Source organism: Onychostruthus taczanowskii, unplaced genomic scaffold, assembly GCF_017590055.1.
Source record: "Onychostruthus taczanowskii isolate IOZ18803 unplaced genomic scaffold, ASM1759005v1 scaffold168, whole genome shotgun sequence".
NCBI lineage: Eukaryota > Metazoa > Chordata > Aves > Passeriformes > Passeridae > Onychostruthus > Onychostruthus taczanowskii.
The window spans coordinates 143551-162334 of record NW_024498884.1 but is presented as its reverse complement, the minus strand read 5'-3'; the positions used below and the strand labels follow the sequence as shown (position 1 = coordinate 162334).

The 18784-nt window shown below is 33.6% G+C and overlaps 1 protein-coding gene across 1 annotated transcript in view; it reads left to right on the top strand.

Moving 5' to 3' along the window:
* LOC121333367 (contactin-associated protein-like 4) overlaps positions 1 to 18784 on the top strand; it is a 200077-nt gene that overhangs the window by 105820 nt on the left and 75473 nt on the right. The window lies entirely within an intron of this gene.

The window sequence follows — 18784 nt, the reverse complement described above, 5'->3', positions numbered from 1 at the left end:
TTAAAAGCAATCATTAGCATTTCTACTGGCAACATGGCATTGTAGATATTTTATACATTCATATACCTTTTTCTACATATAATACGATATTTTATAGAGTGTAAAACCGTATTTCAGCATATTATAAAATATATTATTTATATACATACAGAATCACATAATGGTTTATGTTGTAAGGGACTGTAAAAATCATCCAGTTCCAACACCCCTGCCATGGGCACATTCACCTTCCACTAGACCACGCTGCCCATGCAAACTGGCCTTGAACACTCCCAGGGATGGGGCATCCACAGCTTCTTGAGCAACCTGTTTCAGTGCCTCTCCATCCTCACAGTAAAAAATGAATTCCTAATAAATTCCTAATCTTAATCTATCATCTTTCAGTTTAAAGGGGGTCTGTCTTGTTCTGTCACTGCCCCTGTAAGTAGTCTGTCTCCATCTTGTCTGTAGGCCCCTTTTTACTGGAAGGCTGCTCTAAGCCTCCCTGAAGTCTTTTATCTTCTTCAGGCTGAGCAGCCCAGCTCTGTCAGCCTGACTTCACAGGACAAGTATCTTTATGATCCTCCTCTGGACACAGGAGATTCTAGCCTTACATAGGCTTATATTATGGGAACAATAGAAAATGAAGGTAAGATCTTGAAAAGGCTTATCAGGATCTTGATGTAAAGTTTCCATAGTTTTTTTTCATCCTGATTAAGTTCCCAGTTAATTTGCATTATTAAAAATGTCACCTGACATTGTTAGTATCATATTATGCTGATTTGTGACCTTTTGGTTCTGAAGGGTAAACCCAAACAATCAAGCAAAATGTGTAATTGTGTTGGATGTTACTTAGTTTTTGCAGTGTTTCTTTTACTTAGCCAATACAAATTCACTACATTGCAAAAGAGGATAATGATTCTTGCTTCAGTGTTGATGTAACAAAACTTGACTCCATAGTGAGGAAGAAGATTTGCATTGTCCTCAATAACTTTTCTTCCCTAAATGAAATGATAATTTTCAGCTTCTCCTTGTTGATTTGATATCAAGGAGAGCACCAGTAAGATGAAACCAGTAAAAGCAGATATAATTGAAGAATTAAGTGAGTTAAATTTCATTATATTCTTCCATTATTTTATTTGGTCTTAGGCAATTCAGGTAGTAACAGGTTAAAAGCAAAGTTCTGTCAGTTTACATACAAGACATTAACTTTTGGATAGCTAAAGTAATGAAAACAAACAGGTCATCCTTAATTATCAGTGGTTATGCTGGTATTTTTTTCACACTATTTAGGGAATACCATTTAAGGGAAATGTGTCTCCATTCTCCTGAGGTGCAAATACTTCAGATGCAGTGAAGCTTTAGAGGCTTACAAGATACTTATTGTGTCATAAATTATGTACAGTAGCTCAGTCATTTGCATTTTCTGAGAGTGCAGTGGCACAGTGTTAAAAGCTAGAACCTGTACTGTGGAAGTTGAAGTGATAAAATAAACATATATATAAGGGAAAAATTGGTGAATAGTTAATATATTTTATGCATTTTTAATTATATATATTTTAAGTCTTAAAAATTAGAAAGATAATATAATTTCTTGATGTTCTATGCTATCTGTATGTTAATACATAAGCAAATAGAATCAAATTCTCTCTCATTTTGTCTTCCCTGTTTGTAAATGGCATTTGGGAATTGAAGATAATAAAGTTCAAGTAAAATTGGATTAATAACCCATTTTTATTTCCAGGAGTCTGGCAAATGAAATGGAATCCTCATGGTACGCCCAAGCTGTTTAGTTTGTAACAGTCAGCATCATGTCATTAAAAAAAAAAAAAAACAAAAAAAAAACAAAACCAAAAACAAAACACCGCCTGCAACCACCTGCATATAATTATTCACATCATGTGATATCCATGATATTTCATCTCTCTTCCAGCATATTTTCTGCAATATGAAGTGAAATTGCTCTGTTAACCTCTGATCTACTTTGGGTGGTGTCTGGAGGAATATCACCAGAGGTAGTGTCTCATATCAGTGACTTCATCAAGATATGATATACTTTGCATCTCAGAAGAATCAAACCATTAATAATCTGATATAAACAGAATGAGTGCTTAATTAGGCACTCTGCTTTTTTTGCTCTGTCTCATTTCTTTTCTAACCTGTTGTAAAAATGAGAAAAGGGGAGAAAATAGGATTTTCCTAGAAATGGGTTCATGTGACAGATGCAAGGATGCACAGCAAAATATTAAGACAGGTACTGGGAAACCCCTGAGAAACCTTGTCTGGCCTAGTAGCTGACCTTCATCTTAGAAAGAATTTGGAATATATTACCTTTCCAACTCACATTACCCTATGATTAAATGAAATAGTAGTCTGTTGAAGTATTCATGAAGTTTAGGTTAGCAATTCACCTTCTCCTCTTTTTATTTTGTGTGTGTCCATACTTCTGTTTTGCAAAAGGGAAGGCTCTTCACACGATATGGAAGCAAAGAAAAATGATTAATGTTTTATTTCATTTTTGTAGAAGCAGGATGATTGTAACATTTACAAATTGTTGAGCTCTCATAAAATTCCTATCCTCATCTACATAGCCAATGCTGAATTATCACAGGTTCATATTCAAATATCCATAAAATATGCACATATTTGAAAAGATTCCATTAGTGAAAATTACAAAGCTCTACAGATTTTCTTTAATGTTCACTATTTCCTGTCTCTTTCTCACATAGGCATAGAGATGTCAACTCAATATACTGTTTGAAGTTGTGTGTGTAATGTTGAAAGTGTGTTCCTGAAAACTATGAAGGTTTTGTTTGGTTTGTTTTTTAATTAGACCAAACAATAGTGTAACTTTGTATGTCAGAGAAAATTCACATTTTCATTGAAGCAAACATACAATATTGATATTTAACTGAAGGCATCTCTTTACCAGAGGTAAGAAAAATGTGTTGCAATAACAAGTGCATAACTCAAAACATATTAAACAGTTAACATATTGGTTTGTCTCACAGTCTTGTCTATGACCTTGCCATTTTAAATTATATGGTCCAAAAGTTCTTCTTGCCATCTTTAATTAAAAAAAAAAAAAAAAAAAAAGTGGAAAAAAAAAAAAGGAAAAGTTAAAGGAAAAAACCTATTCCCACATGAAGTTATGACAGCTTTTGGCCTTGAGCATTTATGAGGCTTTCTAATATTTACACATAAAGTACTGTAATTAAGTAGAAATATAAATATTCTGGCTTAATTGCTAAGAAAATGTACATGGCAAAACCCAAATTACACCCCCAAAAAACCCCGCCATTCTTTCATGTTAAATGAGGAACTGTGGGATGCTGCTTCTAAAATGACACCTGAAAACTCTAAAACATTTATAATTATCAGCTTAGTCTTCTGGAACAAAGATGGAAATAGAGTGTTAGAATTATTAAGAAATTTGTAGCAAATGAGACAGAAAATCTTGTTATTCCACTGTGAATGTGTGTGTCTTGTTCATATTTTCAGGGCAGATCTGATCATTCATTGCAAAATAATATAGCCGAACTGGAAAAGATTCAGAAAATTATGTTTTAAAATATTAAAAAGCAGACATCTGGTGTGGAAGAAGTGACTGAATAGACTGGGATTCTTTGGCCTGTAAAAAGAATATTGGGTGTGAATGTGGCAGAAATCTGTAAGCACAGTGTCATAAAGAAAAAGAAGGTCAGTTCTTCATTGCCTCTACCAGTAGACCAGAGCAAAAATAACATACCCTGCTTATAACTCAACAAAACTCATCCCTTTGGGGATGTTTTTTTCTGAGTAGGCTGCTTAAACTGGTCCTTTGAGGACCAGATAAGGGACAGATCTTACACTGCAGCATGTCTGATTATTCCTTATAGATACTGCCTTAAAAAAAAGCCTCCATTCATTACAGGAGTATCTTTAGGGAAAAATGTAACGGTGAATATTGTCACTAAAATAAGCATATTTCATATCATAGTTTATGTATTTCCTAAAAAATCTTGTAAGTGCAAATAACTAGGGATGCTCGCAGTGATGAAATAAACATTCTATGTTTTATAATACTCCCAAATGCAGAAAATTTCACTTGTTCTTTCTAAGAATTAATTCTACCAATGGTTTGTATCATATGGGAAACACATCCTTGATATTAAGTTTGGGATGTTTGAATAATGGATAATCACACTGTGGTATTTTCTGTGGTCCTTATCTGTTTAGACAATATTTATCATAATGCTATTATAATTTGTTTGAAGACAGATTTTGTTGTTCATATGGAGTCTGCATTACAGTTTGGTTAATTAGTGCTGTGTGGAGTTGAAATGACATTTTCATTCCACTATGCTATCTGAGAAAACAAATGTTATTCAAGCCAAAAAATCCTAAGTAGAAAAATATCTAACATAGAATAGAAATTAGTCTGGAATAGTAAAGAACCTGTACCAGTTTTTATTTAGTAAGGTGAGAAGATCATAGTCTTTAAAAGAAAGAGGTGTATTTTTGTTAGATCCAGGTGGTCCGTGCAGTTACTAGCTTCCATATAACAAAAAGCTAACATTAAAACCAAAAACTTGAAAAAAATCCTCTGTCAGAATTATTTTAGTGCAGGATCTAATCTTTTGAACAACTGTAACCACTCCAATTCTATTTGTGATGGTGAGCCTTAGAAACAAGAAGTACCTTGCCTCTGGCGTGTAGACAGGAGAAGTTTAAAGTTTGAAAGGTATTGTCATGAATGCCAGCAGGAAAATCTGAGCTCTTTAGTGGTAGTTTCTGCAAAATCTGTGTGGTCTGAGGTGCAGAAAAATACATAAAGGTATATGTGAATATAGTGTACATAATATAAATAAATTGCATGGCAAAAATAATATTTGTTTTTGTTGTTGTTGAAACTAGGAGAACTTTATTAATGAAAAACACTGCTGTACTTTGATTTAATGATAAATTTATCTCTTAATGATAAGAAGTTGAATCCACTAATGTGATTAAATTTTTTTCTTAAGAATGGTTAAATCAAGTCCTCAAATTCATATAAAAAAAGATTTAATGTACAGAAAAAGAATAGCAATCATATCTTTCCTTACTGAAGGTTAAGCTATCTCATGATTTTAAATACATTTAAAATTCCCAGGAACAATATGCAACATGAGTATTTTTGACTTTCCCTTAGTTTCCATTCTTTTGCATCCTAAGGTAACCTATTTAAAATAAATTCTTAATAAATAAATAAAAATACAAACTTCAAATGCACTTGCAGTGTATTAATTGCTTAATATTGAACTATTTTTAGTTTGTTTATAGCTTTCTTTCAGAAATAATAAAAATACATGTAGTAGTTGTTGTAAACTGACTTTTAAAATAATAAACAAACAGACTTATAAAAAACCCAAAGGAGAAAAAGAAGAACAAAAAAACAACAGAAAAAACAAAACTCTAAAGGCACAAACTAACTTTCTGAAAACAGGAAGATGGGAAATAAGTTAAGACTGCCAGATTCTAGTTTGATGAAGTGAAACAGTAAGAAAGAGCTAAGTTCTTAATTGGATTAAGTATCCATAGCTAATTTTCTGACAAACAGATTTTACTTAAGGAGGGCTTGAGTGGTTGATTCATCATGCATGCATTCCTCAGTCTAAATAAAGCACACTGCAATTATTCTAACTTGCATTATTGGTTTGTTACGGCACATTTTCCACATTCTTTGTTCTTTCATCTGACATGTTTTTCTTTCTATTTTTTTCCTAATTTCTCTAATAAAAAAATTAAACCTTATTATTTCAATTGAAAATACTCTCCTCAGTGGAATTATTTTAAAATGCTGTCTTGGTCTTTTCTTTGTATGAGATCAGATCTTTGCTTTGTTAAAAATGCAGTCAGTTTAGGTAATATCAGTGGAATTTTATGAAGCAGTATTATAGCTGAGCAAAAGTGTTTTCTTAGAGATGTATTAGAATAATAAATATTCTGAGTTTAGCAAGTAAGTTTTTTTCTGGTGTTTTTTCCTTTTTCACACTCCGTGGTGAATATACCATCAGAAAAGTCTTATACTTACCATGTTTTCTGCCATAGTTGAAGCCTATGATTAGTTTTCAGACTTGGTTTTGATCATCCTGGGGAGGTTAGTTTTAACATGGAAGGAATGTCTCTAACACAGTCCTATTTTAGGATTTTCTGGAGCAGTGAGTGAATTCTAACAAATTTTTGGTGGAATGAATTGAAATTCCGTTCATAACAGCCTGTATCTTTTCCAACACTTCCCTATATTTTCAATAATATAAATAATAGTAGGACTTGAAGGTCATATTTGAAGTACAATTTACATGTGTAGGACAAGTTTTTTGTCTGGGTATGTGTGTAGCTTCTAGGTCCCATACTCAAGCCTTCTTACGAAGGTGAAGATGAGCAGGACGATGACAAAGCTCACGTGACAAGGGAGAAAATCTCTGGCAGCATGACAGTGGATGTATTGCAAGGGTTGCAAAGAGTAGCACGCCATGAAAGCAACCTGATGTGGCCAGAAAAGGGCAGCTGGTTGTACAACTGCAGTGCTTCCCAGTGTGAGACACTGATTGTCATCCAAGCTGAAGGTGTATTCATATGATTTAGAGTACCCAGCAAGGATCTCTGCGTGAGCAGCTCAAAGATTTGAGATCTATTACATTGGTTGCACAGCTCTGATGAGTTTTTCTGTTAATTTAGTTTTGCTGAACTGGAACTGGATATCTCTTTCTTGGGCCACAATTAGAGAAAACTACAGAAATCTATGTGTTCAAGGTAATCTTCAGATTTATAATGCTGGTTGTAGGTTTGGCTTAGTGATTAGGAAGTTGTGACAGGGACAAAATAGAAATTGATGGTTCTCTTTTTATTGCAGTCAGTGACATCTGTCAAGGACCTCAGAACAAGTTGGGGGAGGTAATTTACTCCTTTGAGAGCATGATAAAAACTATGCTCTAAAACCATGGAATAGTCCTAGAACAGAATTTGATGAGACATGCAATTTCTGAAAGTTTGTCCTTAATCTGTTAAGGTGCAGAAAACATGAAGGATATAAGCTGCAAAGAGACTTTTTAGGAGGTCTTGGTCAAAAAAAGAGCTTGAAGAAAAGGAAGATTTAAAAGTTAGGTAGCAGACTTGTCCTCTGTGTCTGCGAATTCAGGTGGCAGTAGCTCTTTGCTTGATATAGAAGGGTCTATTCCTAGAAGAAACATTGCTAAAAAAGCCTTTATTTGGTTTTGTTTTTCTAAAGTAAACATATAGTAGACAACACAGCAGCAGCTTACTTCTGTTGGACAAGAAGAAAAGCTACAGAAGTCTTGAAAGATTATTAGAAAATTAAGTAAGATTGTATGATTTTTTTTCTTTTTTAATAATTATTGATTAAAGTTGTTCTGAATCTTCTGCATAGTAGGTCTAAGTGGGCATTTCATCCCCAAACATAGAGTCAAGCATTCAGCATTCTGAACTGAGTGGTAAGAGGAAACTAGACTGGAATCAGTTACAACATCCTTTACAAGGCAATGGATATTTTCAATTATTAACAACTACATACTTTCATTTGTTAGAATAATGTTGCCATTTTTTGTGGTACTCCAGAGTCTCTGCTGTGTTGCACAAATGTACATGTGTAGATAGGTGTAGATTGGGACAGACCTCTGTGGCAGAATTTTCCGTCTTGATCTTTAGCAGCTAAAAGCTGTTGGAGCCACCTGGGACTTTAGAAGCAAATGTCAAATAGAAATACTTGATTTATCTATCTAACATGGTGGATGAGTAATTATTTTTATCTAGAAGGGTTACAGGAGGGAAAGCCAGGTACACAAGTGGGTATCATGGTTAATTACTTCGCTGTTGGATTTCTCTTTTTCTCTGTTAGAATACAGGTAAATTTGTAAATTCAGTCTGAAATAGATGGTCTTTTTTTTAATTATTTATCACTGTCAAAATATCCAGTCATGCCAACAATGTAAAAAATACATCACATAAAGTCACAGTCAGTTAACGTTTTGAAACCAACTTTCATAGTCTTCATCTGTAAAGAGCAAAAAACTGCAGAATAATGCCTGTGAGTTTGTGTTTCACATTAATTTATCAGCTTCAATCATTCTAGATCCTAATTATGGTCCTAGAACTTATTATCTGTGGCAGAACCATTTTCTCCTGAATTTATTTTCAATGTATTCTACCTCTTTGGCTAGATGAGCATGACTCTTGGTCTACAGTCCTGTGTATGTTATTAGCTGATCACTATGCAGACTACCAACTTCTGGAATTGCCATCTCTGTATGAGAGATGGTAATTTAAATCTTGTTCTTTATCAGCTAACAAGTAAAGACCAGGCAGACTGGCAATCAGCATGACCACATGCCTTTTTAAGTATGACAGAGGTGAAGTTTTGTGCATTCCTAGTGACTGCTGTCCTCATAAGAGTCCCCTTAGGACAGACTTCACACAGATGTAATATGACAGATAAAATTTCACACAGAATTAATAAGAAAGTAACTGAGCACATGTACTGAAAGCAGAGTCTGAAAAGTCTGAAGGGATGGTTTTGGTTGGGTTTTTTAAATTTTTTTCCTAGTTTTGAGTTTCAGTTATTAATATTTTAGAATAAAAAAATTTAGTAGTGGTCACATATCTTAAGAAAACCCATGTTTTAATCTATCATAAGTAGTTTAAAGTTGCAAAAGTATCAAAATAATGATATTTTTTTTTTAAGAATTACACAAAGAGATTATGTAATGCATAACAAATTAATGTTTGTGATAATCATGATTGCATTGTGTGTTTCTTGTTGATGGGTTTTTAAAATGTGTATTTATTTCAAATGTTTGTGAAAAATTTTTTGTATTTTAAATACATTTACAAAACATTGTGATACTCTTTATAAATACTTACAAAGCTTCTTACTCTGTGGTTTGAAAAAATGAGATTACAACATGTGACATTTATTAATATTTTAAATACAAAGTGAATGACATTTTCATTTTGAAAGTATTAGAAAACTTTTACTCACTCTGTGTTATATAAAGATAATTTCAAATATTATTAGACAGTTGAAGAATGACGTCCATTTTCTGACAGATCTAAAAATACTTACAAATGATACCATATTGAATTGTCATGTCCTTCTCCTGTGTCATTTTGACATTATTTCTGATGCAAAGGTGATAATTTGCCTAACAGAAGCAGTCTGCTTTTATAATTAGCCTGATCATTGATTTATTCAATGACGACAAAGGGTTTTGGGAGCAAACAATTCCTTGTTTCAAAGAGAAGGTGGCTGTTACAAGGTACAGATCATATAACAGAGTGATTTAATTCATAGCTTTTAATATAGGTTAAAAAAATACCTATGTAGCTATCATGAAGTATGAACTTGCCAGCTTTTAAAACAAATTCGATCTCAAGATTTAGAAACTTGAGAACGGTCTTGAGAATGAGTGTGTTGACTTCTGTAGGCACTTCCTTCTTTGACTGGATCACTCAATATCAGATGGAGAGACCATATAAACTGATGAAGTGTTTCACCACCTTCCTTTCCCCAAATATTCATCTGCCCCTACTAGTTGTAAAAGGCACTGGTGAATTACTCTGTAATTGTTCAGTTAATTATATTTCATTACTATCTAGAAATTTGTTTTTAGCCTTTGCTCTCTGGGTTCTCCAAGGAAATCACTCTCGTTGAATTGTGATCAGGCAACTTCGTGCTTGATCTTTATCTTAGTTTATTTGTTTCCAGATTTTGGCTTTTCTTAGGAAATAGAATTGAGTTTCTATTGTAGCATACACATGCTGAAATACACTTATCAAGGGGAAGGAATAAGCTCTTCTCCAATGTGGTGACAAAATGTTTTTTAAACTGGCTTCACTGGAGTGCTCCTCTGGTCAGATATCAGCAGTGTTGTTATTATTTCTTTTTCCTTTTTATATCTAAAATGCATGAAGTCCTTGCTGCCCTTAACAATGAATTGTGAACTGTGCACACTTAAATGTTGGTTGCAAATGAAGGAGAAAAGAGTTCTCAGTAGAATTGCTTTTGTCTGATGCAATCTGTATTTGTAAAGTAGAGTATGAATAATTTTACTAATATGAATCTCTGCAAATTTACCTGTCCTTAATTCAACTGGGGGAATAGCACTGAGACAGATTTTAGTGTTACAAGAGTCACATGATAATTTCTTTTTTTTTCCCCCAAGAACTCCTACAGGATGTTAAATAAAAAAGTAAAAAATTAAAGACAAACCCACTACTAGAGTTCAAATTTAGATATACCTTTGAATTTCTTCAGGTTCTCAGTTAGATCTCAGTTTGAATGTTTTTCAAATGCATTTCAGATTCAGTTCATCTGTTCAGATGCATTGTTTTCTCAAGGTATAAGAGGATAATTTTCCTTTTTCTTCTGTCCTGCACTTTGCTTATTTCCAGATGCACCAAATAGGTAGTGATGACTCGCAAACTAAAAATATCCACTTGAAATAGCTTGATTTATAAGCATTCTGCAGCACCAGTGTGCACCAAAGGCAGTTAAAGATGTTACAATGTAAGCAAGATCCTTTAGGTTGAAATATTACAAAAAACCTAAAGCAGTAAACATTAATCTATCACACTCTTTCCTACAGATTACTGCAAGTTTCTGTACATCAAAAATAATCTAAAAGTTTGTTTGAAATTACATCCCATTTAGTCAAAGAACTAGCATTCTTGTATTCAAGATTCTTGTAAAAGAAAATCACATTTTATGGAGCTCCAGATTCCACAAGCAATGTCTACATTAAAAAAAAGAAAATCATCTTATTATTTAGTTATTTTATTTTCCTACTGTACAGAAAACCATGATGGACTATCCATCCACAATTTTGGTTTAAAAAAATGGACTTAGGATATCTTCATTCCACACTGGAGTGTTATTTTTTCTCTTAGAAAAGCTATTCCCACATGGTCTCTTTAGAGTTTCAATGCTAATTGAATAAGAATTAATTTCCAGTCTACTCTTGAGCAAAGAATTTAGTTTGAGAAATGACCACCCATATATCTGTAGTCATTTGATCATAATTTCCAGTGCCATGCACAAATGACTTTCACTGTCTCTCATCCTTCAAGCATTTCATAAGTGTTAGACATGAATTCAGTATTCTGGAAATAATGATATTAGAAACTGGCAACACTTTTACTTCATGAGAGTTGTGTGGCTTCATTTTTGTCTCTCAAGCTTGTTGCTGGCATGAGAGCCTCTTCTAGGAATATCAAGTGAAAAGCAAAGTTTGTTGATTCTTTCATTTAAGATGAATTCTTTCTAATATTAAGAAACATCCTTCCTATCCCTGTTATATGCCATTTTATCCAGAAAGCAGTTAATTTTGGAACGAAGTGGTTGATTGTCTTGCACTGGTCTTGGTTGATGTCTTGGAGTGTGGACTTCATAATCTATGTGAGCTTCCACCCACTTTCTTTGGTCTGTATTTTACCTTTAACCCATAGTGGTAGATGTACACATAGAGATACAACCAAATGTTTGCTCTGTTTACATAAACTAAAGAGATTAGCATGACAAATAACCAGCATTACTCCCATATATTCAGTCATCTCCTCTGAAGAAGCAGAGTTATGGTTCATGATGTCATGTGCACTAAATGAAACTTACTCCCATTTATTCCATGTAAAGTCTGATTTCTGACTATGAGAGTTGAAAAACCTTAAAAGACCTTTAAAATTTGAAATTCAGTGCTGTGTTCACCCTGTTGTATCATTAAGATATATACTTCTGGGTTCTTCTGGGTTGTGTATTTCTCTCATGCTACAAGAGGCTTAGCATGGAACTAGATCTCAGTGATATATGCAGTAACACCAGCGATTCTGAACTAAGCACTAGGGACTCTGCCTATCTCCAAGGTAAATCAGTATTAGCGTAACTTGGATTTGTGTTTTTAAACTTGGGATACAGGAGTTGGGACAGCTGAAGTAAAAACGTTGTCAGTTCCTGATACATTTTTTTTTTCCTTTTTTTACCTTAGTGAAATGAGAAGATGAAGTAAAATATGCTGTGGAGGAGATGGGATAAGAGTAAAGGAGTCCGATCATTTTTGGTTTCACATAGAAAGTGATGTATCAGAATTACTGTTAATACTGCATTGGTACAGGTGTTTTCCTTTTACTTTCCACCAGATAGCCCTATCTGAAAGAAAGCTAGTGACCATCACTGATGTGTCTTCAGGCTGCAAACCATGTGTCACATTTTCCCTGTGAGTCATGGAGTTATTCAAATTTGTACCTGGAAAGAGACTTTGTCACCTAAAATTGTCTTCTCCAATCTCTATATGAAGATTAACTTAATGCTGCTTCTGCAAAATCTTTCTTTATTCCTTTCTTCTGTGTAGGCACCCATGCCACTCTGCTTGCCCTTTCCTGTAGCTGATGGGCACTATCATATCAGTCAGTTCTTTCCCTCCTAATTTGCTGAGGGTTGAAGGTATGTCCATTCTGTTGGCTGTCCATCATGTGTTCTCTCATTGCATGCCATATTTGCTGGTCACTGTTATTTGCTAGTCTCTAATTTCTATTTAAATTCACAGCAGTACTGGAAATAATGAACTACAATTAGTTTGTTGCTTAGATTATCCAAATACCTGAAGTCTGTGTCAGAAACTAATTCTCCATACGACAAAAAACTAGGAACACTGTTTTCTTGCAATTCAGTGTGGCTTTTAAGACACATCCCCTGGGCTCAAAGAGAGCACTCTAGTAAATATTCCTAAGTGATCTAGTAGTATGTTTACAGCGCAGTCTCTGCTCTCTGCATTACATTTCTGAGGTATCAGATGCCTACTAGAGCAGTAGGCTCCACCATGAATGATGATGTTTCTGAAAAACTGAAGCTCTACTTTCGTATTATAAATGTTCTTAATAGGAAATATTTCCCACATATTTTTACTAGTTCCCAATAACTAATGAATGCAACCTTAATATACATTTGCTGAACACTTTTGCAAAGAATTAGAACTAGTGTACAGAATGTTCTTAGAGCCTTACTGTTCACATCATATCCAAAACATTTAATCTCACTGAGTTTCTTTAGCTTTTCATTTCATAGTATCTTTTTTCAGAGCAAAGTGAAAAATATAGAAGTTGGTTGCTTTTGGAAGGTTTTCTAATTATCAGAATGGCAAGCCCTATGTGAAAAGAAAAGTGAAATTTTGCCACTAAGGTTAAATGCATGAGATATTTGACTAATGTTGCAGGAACCTAAGAAACAGATTGTCCTGATAGCTTGATATTATACACTAGTCTAAATCCATAATGATGAGTTGAAAAAGAAATCGTTCACAGAAATTTCTCTAAAGGTAGAAATCATGAGACATCATATATGAAAAGCTACAGAAATAATTTAGTAGGAAAGCTTATTATTGAACTATTTTATTGTTTATGATCCTCAGAACATGAGAGTATTTGCTGTGCCATTTCTGTGTTGCATAGTTAATAAAGTTTCTTTCTTTCTAATAACAATTTCGTTTCAAAGCAAGGTGTGAAATTTTATGAAATGAAAATTTATACTATAATATTAATAAAGTGTTTGTTTGGGTTTTCTTTTCTTATATTGCTTTGAGCAAACAGAATTCCTACATACTGTTTTGACATTTCAGTGGATTTCATACATAGCTGTTGCACGAAAGGTATAGTTAGTTAATTAGAAAGGTATAGTTAGTTACAAATTGCCTGGATTACCTTTCTGGTAGTCTCAAGGTTGTGTCATGTATTACAGAAATACAATAGCTAATTGTGATTCCTATCTAAATGTCATGCAATGAAAACTGTACCACCTGCACAATTTTTTTTTTTCAAATTTTTACAAGCAAATAGGTGTAATAAACAGGCTAAATATGTTGTTGTCCTTTAAAAATATTTCATAACACTTAGGGAGTTAATTATTTCTAAGTGTATAAATTCAATTTTGTACTCCAGATTAAAGACCACTAGTAAACACATTTGTTTACCCAGAAGAGTAGTGATTAAACTTCGAATTGATTTGAAAGTAGACAAGACAGTTGCACTTTAGCCCAGATTCAAAATTCAATGTATTCATATATTACAGATTTTTTCAAATGGTTGTATTAAAAAAAAAGGGAGAAAAAAAAGTGAAAATGAAACTACCAAAACTTCTTTGGTTGTTACCTTCCAAAATCGTCACACCTTCCTTTGGAATATCAGAGTCTTAACTTCATTGACTACAAATCCATACTATAAAAAGCATATGCATTTGAGATAGAGAATTAGCTAATCTTCAAGGGTTGTTAAAGATTGTGTAGAGTAATACTATTATGAAACACATTCATATTTTCAATTTTCAATTTTCAGGAATATATGAATCTACTACGTTTTATTTATTAATACCTAATCACAGGTCCATGTGATTAGGTATTAACAAATAAAACGTAGTAGATTCATATTATATATTGGGATTTTATAAGGAAGAATTGTTATGATAATTTTTAAAGGGAGAATGTTTCGCCTAGTTGTGTCAATACACGAGCTCCCTCTGATGGTGACAAGTTACTTCACCTAAAATTTTTTACTAAATCTGAGTGATGAAAGGACATAAGGTAGATGGAAGAATTCAAAACACCTGTTGTTGCTGGTGGCTTACAAAAAAAGTAGTTTGTTTGTTTTTTGTTTTTTGGGGTTTTTTAAAATTTTTTATTTATTTATTAATCCCCATACCATGACATCTGGAAAATTAAGTACCTTTTAATTTCAGCTATATTGAACATGAAAGGAATAAAGAAAGAGACAGAAAACAGCGTTTATTAAGCACATTTCCAAATGAGCATGGCTAGCTGTTGATAAACCTCTTCTGACTAACAGTAGCTGTTCAAGGGCCCTCAATTCATACACTTTTATTATCCAACTGCTACTACTGTAACAAGAAAAAAAAGACAACCTTTTTCCATTAGCTTAATTTTAGATATTGAAATCTGCCTCTTCTATATTAATATGAAAGCAAATTGTTTCCATTTTCTTCTCAAAAATGACAAAATCCCCAAAAAAAAAAAAAAAAAAAAAGGAACCCCCTCCAAAAATAAACCCCTAACAAAACAGAAGGGCAGAAGTAATATCTAAAGTCCATTTAAAAATATCAGTTGTCACCTTTGATAAATTAACTGGCAAGCGTGTTCTCATCCTCTCTTCATCTCTTAATTGTGGAGCTGTTCTGGGACTTACATGAAGTTATGCTAATATTCCACTCACACAGTGAAAGACAAAAGAAAAGGGGAAGAACCATGACAGTGAATAAAACACTCAACAAATGTAAGGAAATAAGAGAAAGAGATAGACTGAAAGAGTATAGATACAATTTACCCCACTATCCTGTCTCTGAGTGACAGTGTTGGGAAGCTGTAAGTACAGGAGTGGGGATTTAGGTGGTAAAAGCAGTGAACATTGACTGGAACAACAATTTATTATGGTTTTCTGCCAAGGGTTTTTTTTTTTTTTTTTCTGTCTATCTGGTCTATATTAATCAGGTTGTCATTAATACATACTGTCCTTTCTTTACAAAAGACATTATGAACACTCAGATTTATGAGCATGTGTAACTGCTGTGTGTTTTGATCAATTTAAGGTAACACTACTATATTTCAACTGTATCTTCAAACAATTCAAGATCTAGTGAAACATACAGTAAATAACTTATGGCACAGGGCTTCTCACTATAATACCACTGTTAGTATTTCATATGAAACATATCAGCCAGGTTTTGCATATATCATTTATAACCAATGAAGTCTTAAAAATGTGTTAATTTAACCTCTGTGATCATTTTGTCCTAGCCATAATTGCAGTGTGGACATCTAAGAAAGGAGACAATTATCTGGTACAGTGCTCTCTGGTCAGAGTGAAGGACTTTTACATTTTTTTCACTTTTACTGAAAGGCTCATAGTTGTTGACTTTGGGGAGTAACTTCAATAACTCACTACAGTGGTAATAGGAAGAGAAGGATGAGTCCGAGTGTTTGGATTCTTGTTCAGAAAACCTGTCAATTGATGGGCACTTGTACTGTGTATTAAGTTATCTGGAATAGGTACTCCTTTATTTTACCGTAATGTGAACTTGGATGTAATTTAGAAGTATTGGGAAGAATGGGAGAGCTGAGTTAATCCTGCAGCATTTTTTTAATGCAGTAATTTATACAGACAGTTCCAAGTTACTTCATGCTGAATTTTTCAGCTGTTTTTTCTGGTGTTGGTACTAGAATTTAAAAACCACACGATGAAATTAGACCCAAACTGAGGTACACTAGTACCACAACTTCTCTTCCAACAAAGCTATTCAGGTTTGGTCCTGTACCAGTACTTGTGTTAGTCACTGGAGCTTTGCAGCTAAGTATACTTATATTTATTTATATATGTATATTTTTTAAGTAATGTTTGTAATAAATATATTTACTGCAATGGGTACACAACATACATAAAAGTTTTGTGCATAGTATTTAGTATTATTTTTTACAGTGTATATTTAGTGTATTATACAGTAAAGTTATACCTGTAAATAAGGATCATGTCCTCTAGATTATCTGAATTGTAGGTCCTACACAGTTTCATTTCTAGGGGAATTTTTGATTGGTGAGAAAGTTTTGGACAGGATGTCTATATTATCCCTGGTTGATACCCACATGTGGGTGCCCTCTACATAGAAGATGCACAGAGAAACCAACCAACTTTTTTACCTTGTCTTGATGCAAGCTCACCTTCACAATCATTCTGAGCTTGCCAATGCCCTTCTATGAACAGGACTCTGCTTTACCAATCCACAGCACATCTGTGATTTTTGACACCATAATGAACTAAATAATTCTGTCCTCACATCAGGGTTAAAGTAGCTTGAGATAAAGTTACTAGGTTAGAAATCGAGTAGGACGGTTAAACCAAGTTTGAGAGCAGTTCAGGGTCTCAGTTCAGGCTTCAGTACAGCCCAGAATACTTTTAATTCATGGAATAAAATATGTTGTGGAGAGTTATCTACCTAGATATCTTTGCTGCTATGTGGCCCTGTCACTGTTTACAGCTAAACTGCAATATAGTATTTCAGTGTTTCAAAAACTGCATTCTTTGAGGAAGATGGTGTGTTTTCAAACTATCAGAAAGCAGTATAATATAGTACCTGTAAATACACCAAGAGTCAACAAACAGTTATATTAACTTGAATGTATAACCCTTTTAATATTTACGCAAACAATGTTTATTAGGTGCAATTATTGGGTGTGTTATTCCTATTAAGAGAGGGCCACATGACATCTTTTTAACCATTAGATATCTGTGTAGGTTGTGAGGACTCTGCATAAAGTAATGGCACGTTCCCTATACGTGATTTGGAATAAGAGTGAAGTGGTCTGAACAGTCTAAAGAGGGGTAGGATAAAAGAAGCTCATTATATGGTTATAAATTTTATGTTTTAAAGACTGATGAATTGGACCATGAAACAGTAATTGTGTTTTGCTGTAAAGACAGAACTGTCTGAAATGTTGAATATAATTCTCCTCTAAAAAGCTTACAGGCTACTTTCATAGGTTTCAAGTACACCTTTAGTACTGTAACCTGGAGAAAAAGAAGTCTGATTTTGTCCTCTCTTTTTTTTGAAGCAGACTTAGACTGAAAAGAAAATCAAAATACTTATTTAATGTTTAGACTGCTTAAAACAAGCAATAAAGACCCATTTAATACTTAACACAATTGATACACTGTAAAATGTGGTTTTCTCAGATAAAAGCCTTGTAAAATTACAGAAAAAGAATAGTGATTTCTAAACTAGCAGTTCTGAATGGTGTTAAAGGAGTAGTCTGAAGTATTTTTAGGTTATTGTTGAAGCCAAAACCCAAATTGTAAATTAAAAAAACACAGTCTAAATATGCCCTACAGTAAAAAAAACCCATCAAGCCATATACAGTCTGTTTTCAAAACTTAAATTAATTTTTATGAGGTTGCTGCTCTCCAAAAGCAATTTTGCAAACATTTAAATCTTAACTGAACACTTCATTTGCTCACAGTACTTAAACTTCTGGGGCCTGGTTCTGGTTCAGTCAACAAACTAATTGGCACTTTCATGGGCAGTTATATTTGTTACAGACTACAAATAGGATTTGAAGAGACAAGAGGTCTGAAAGGGTCTCACCCTCCAAATAGTGTGTTTTCTCTGATTTTTGTTATATTTCCACCTTTATTTGCTGTGTTAGTGGAATTACAAAGCATGAAGCTGAAAGTGGACATTCGAAGTCACCAACTCTCATTGCTTATTGCTAGCCTAAGAGTTAGCTTAAATAGGCCAATTCACTGACTGTTCTGGTTTTCATTTTGATTGGTTGATTGGTTGGTTTGGGGTCTTTTTATTTATTTTTTTTTTCCTATTGAAAGTTAAGTGATTAGAATTTATTGAAATTTTACTAGTAGAGGAGAGAGAAGGAGCAAAGATCTGTGTATAGAATGATAAATAATGAATGCAGTGAAGCTCATCTGTGTTTCTGAAACTTACAGAAAGAGAAGCTGCATACCTAAAGATATTGGTTGCTATGTACTTCTCTAGATGCAACATCTGTGGCTTATAGCTATGGCAACAGCACTGTTCATACAGCCAGAAAGGTGTAATCTTTTAAATACTGCTCATCTAAATATTTCAGAGAGCCATCAGATATTTGGATTCAAAATGTCTGAACAAACTCTTTGTGCTTCACATACCATAAACAGGTAATGACAAAAAAACACCACACAACCCAGAGAAATCAGAAAATGTTTCAGACAGTCCTCTCTTTACAGTAGA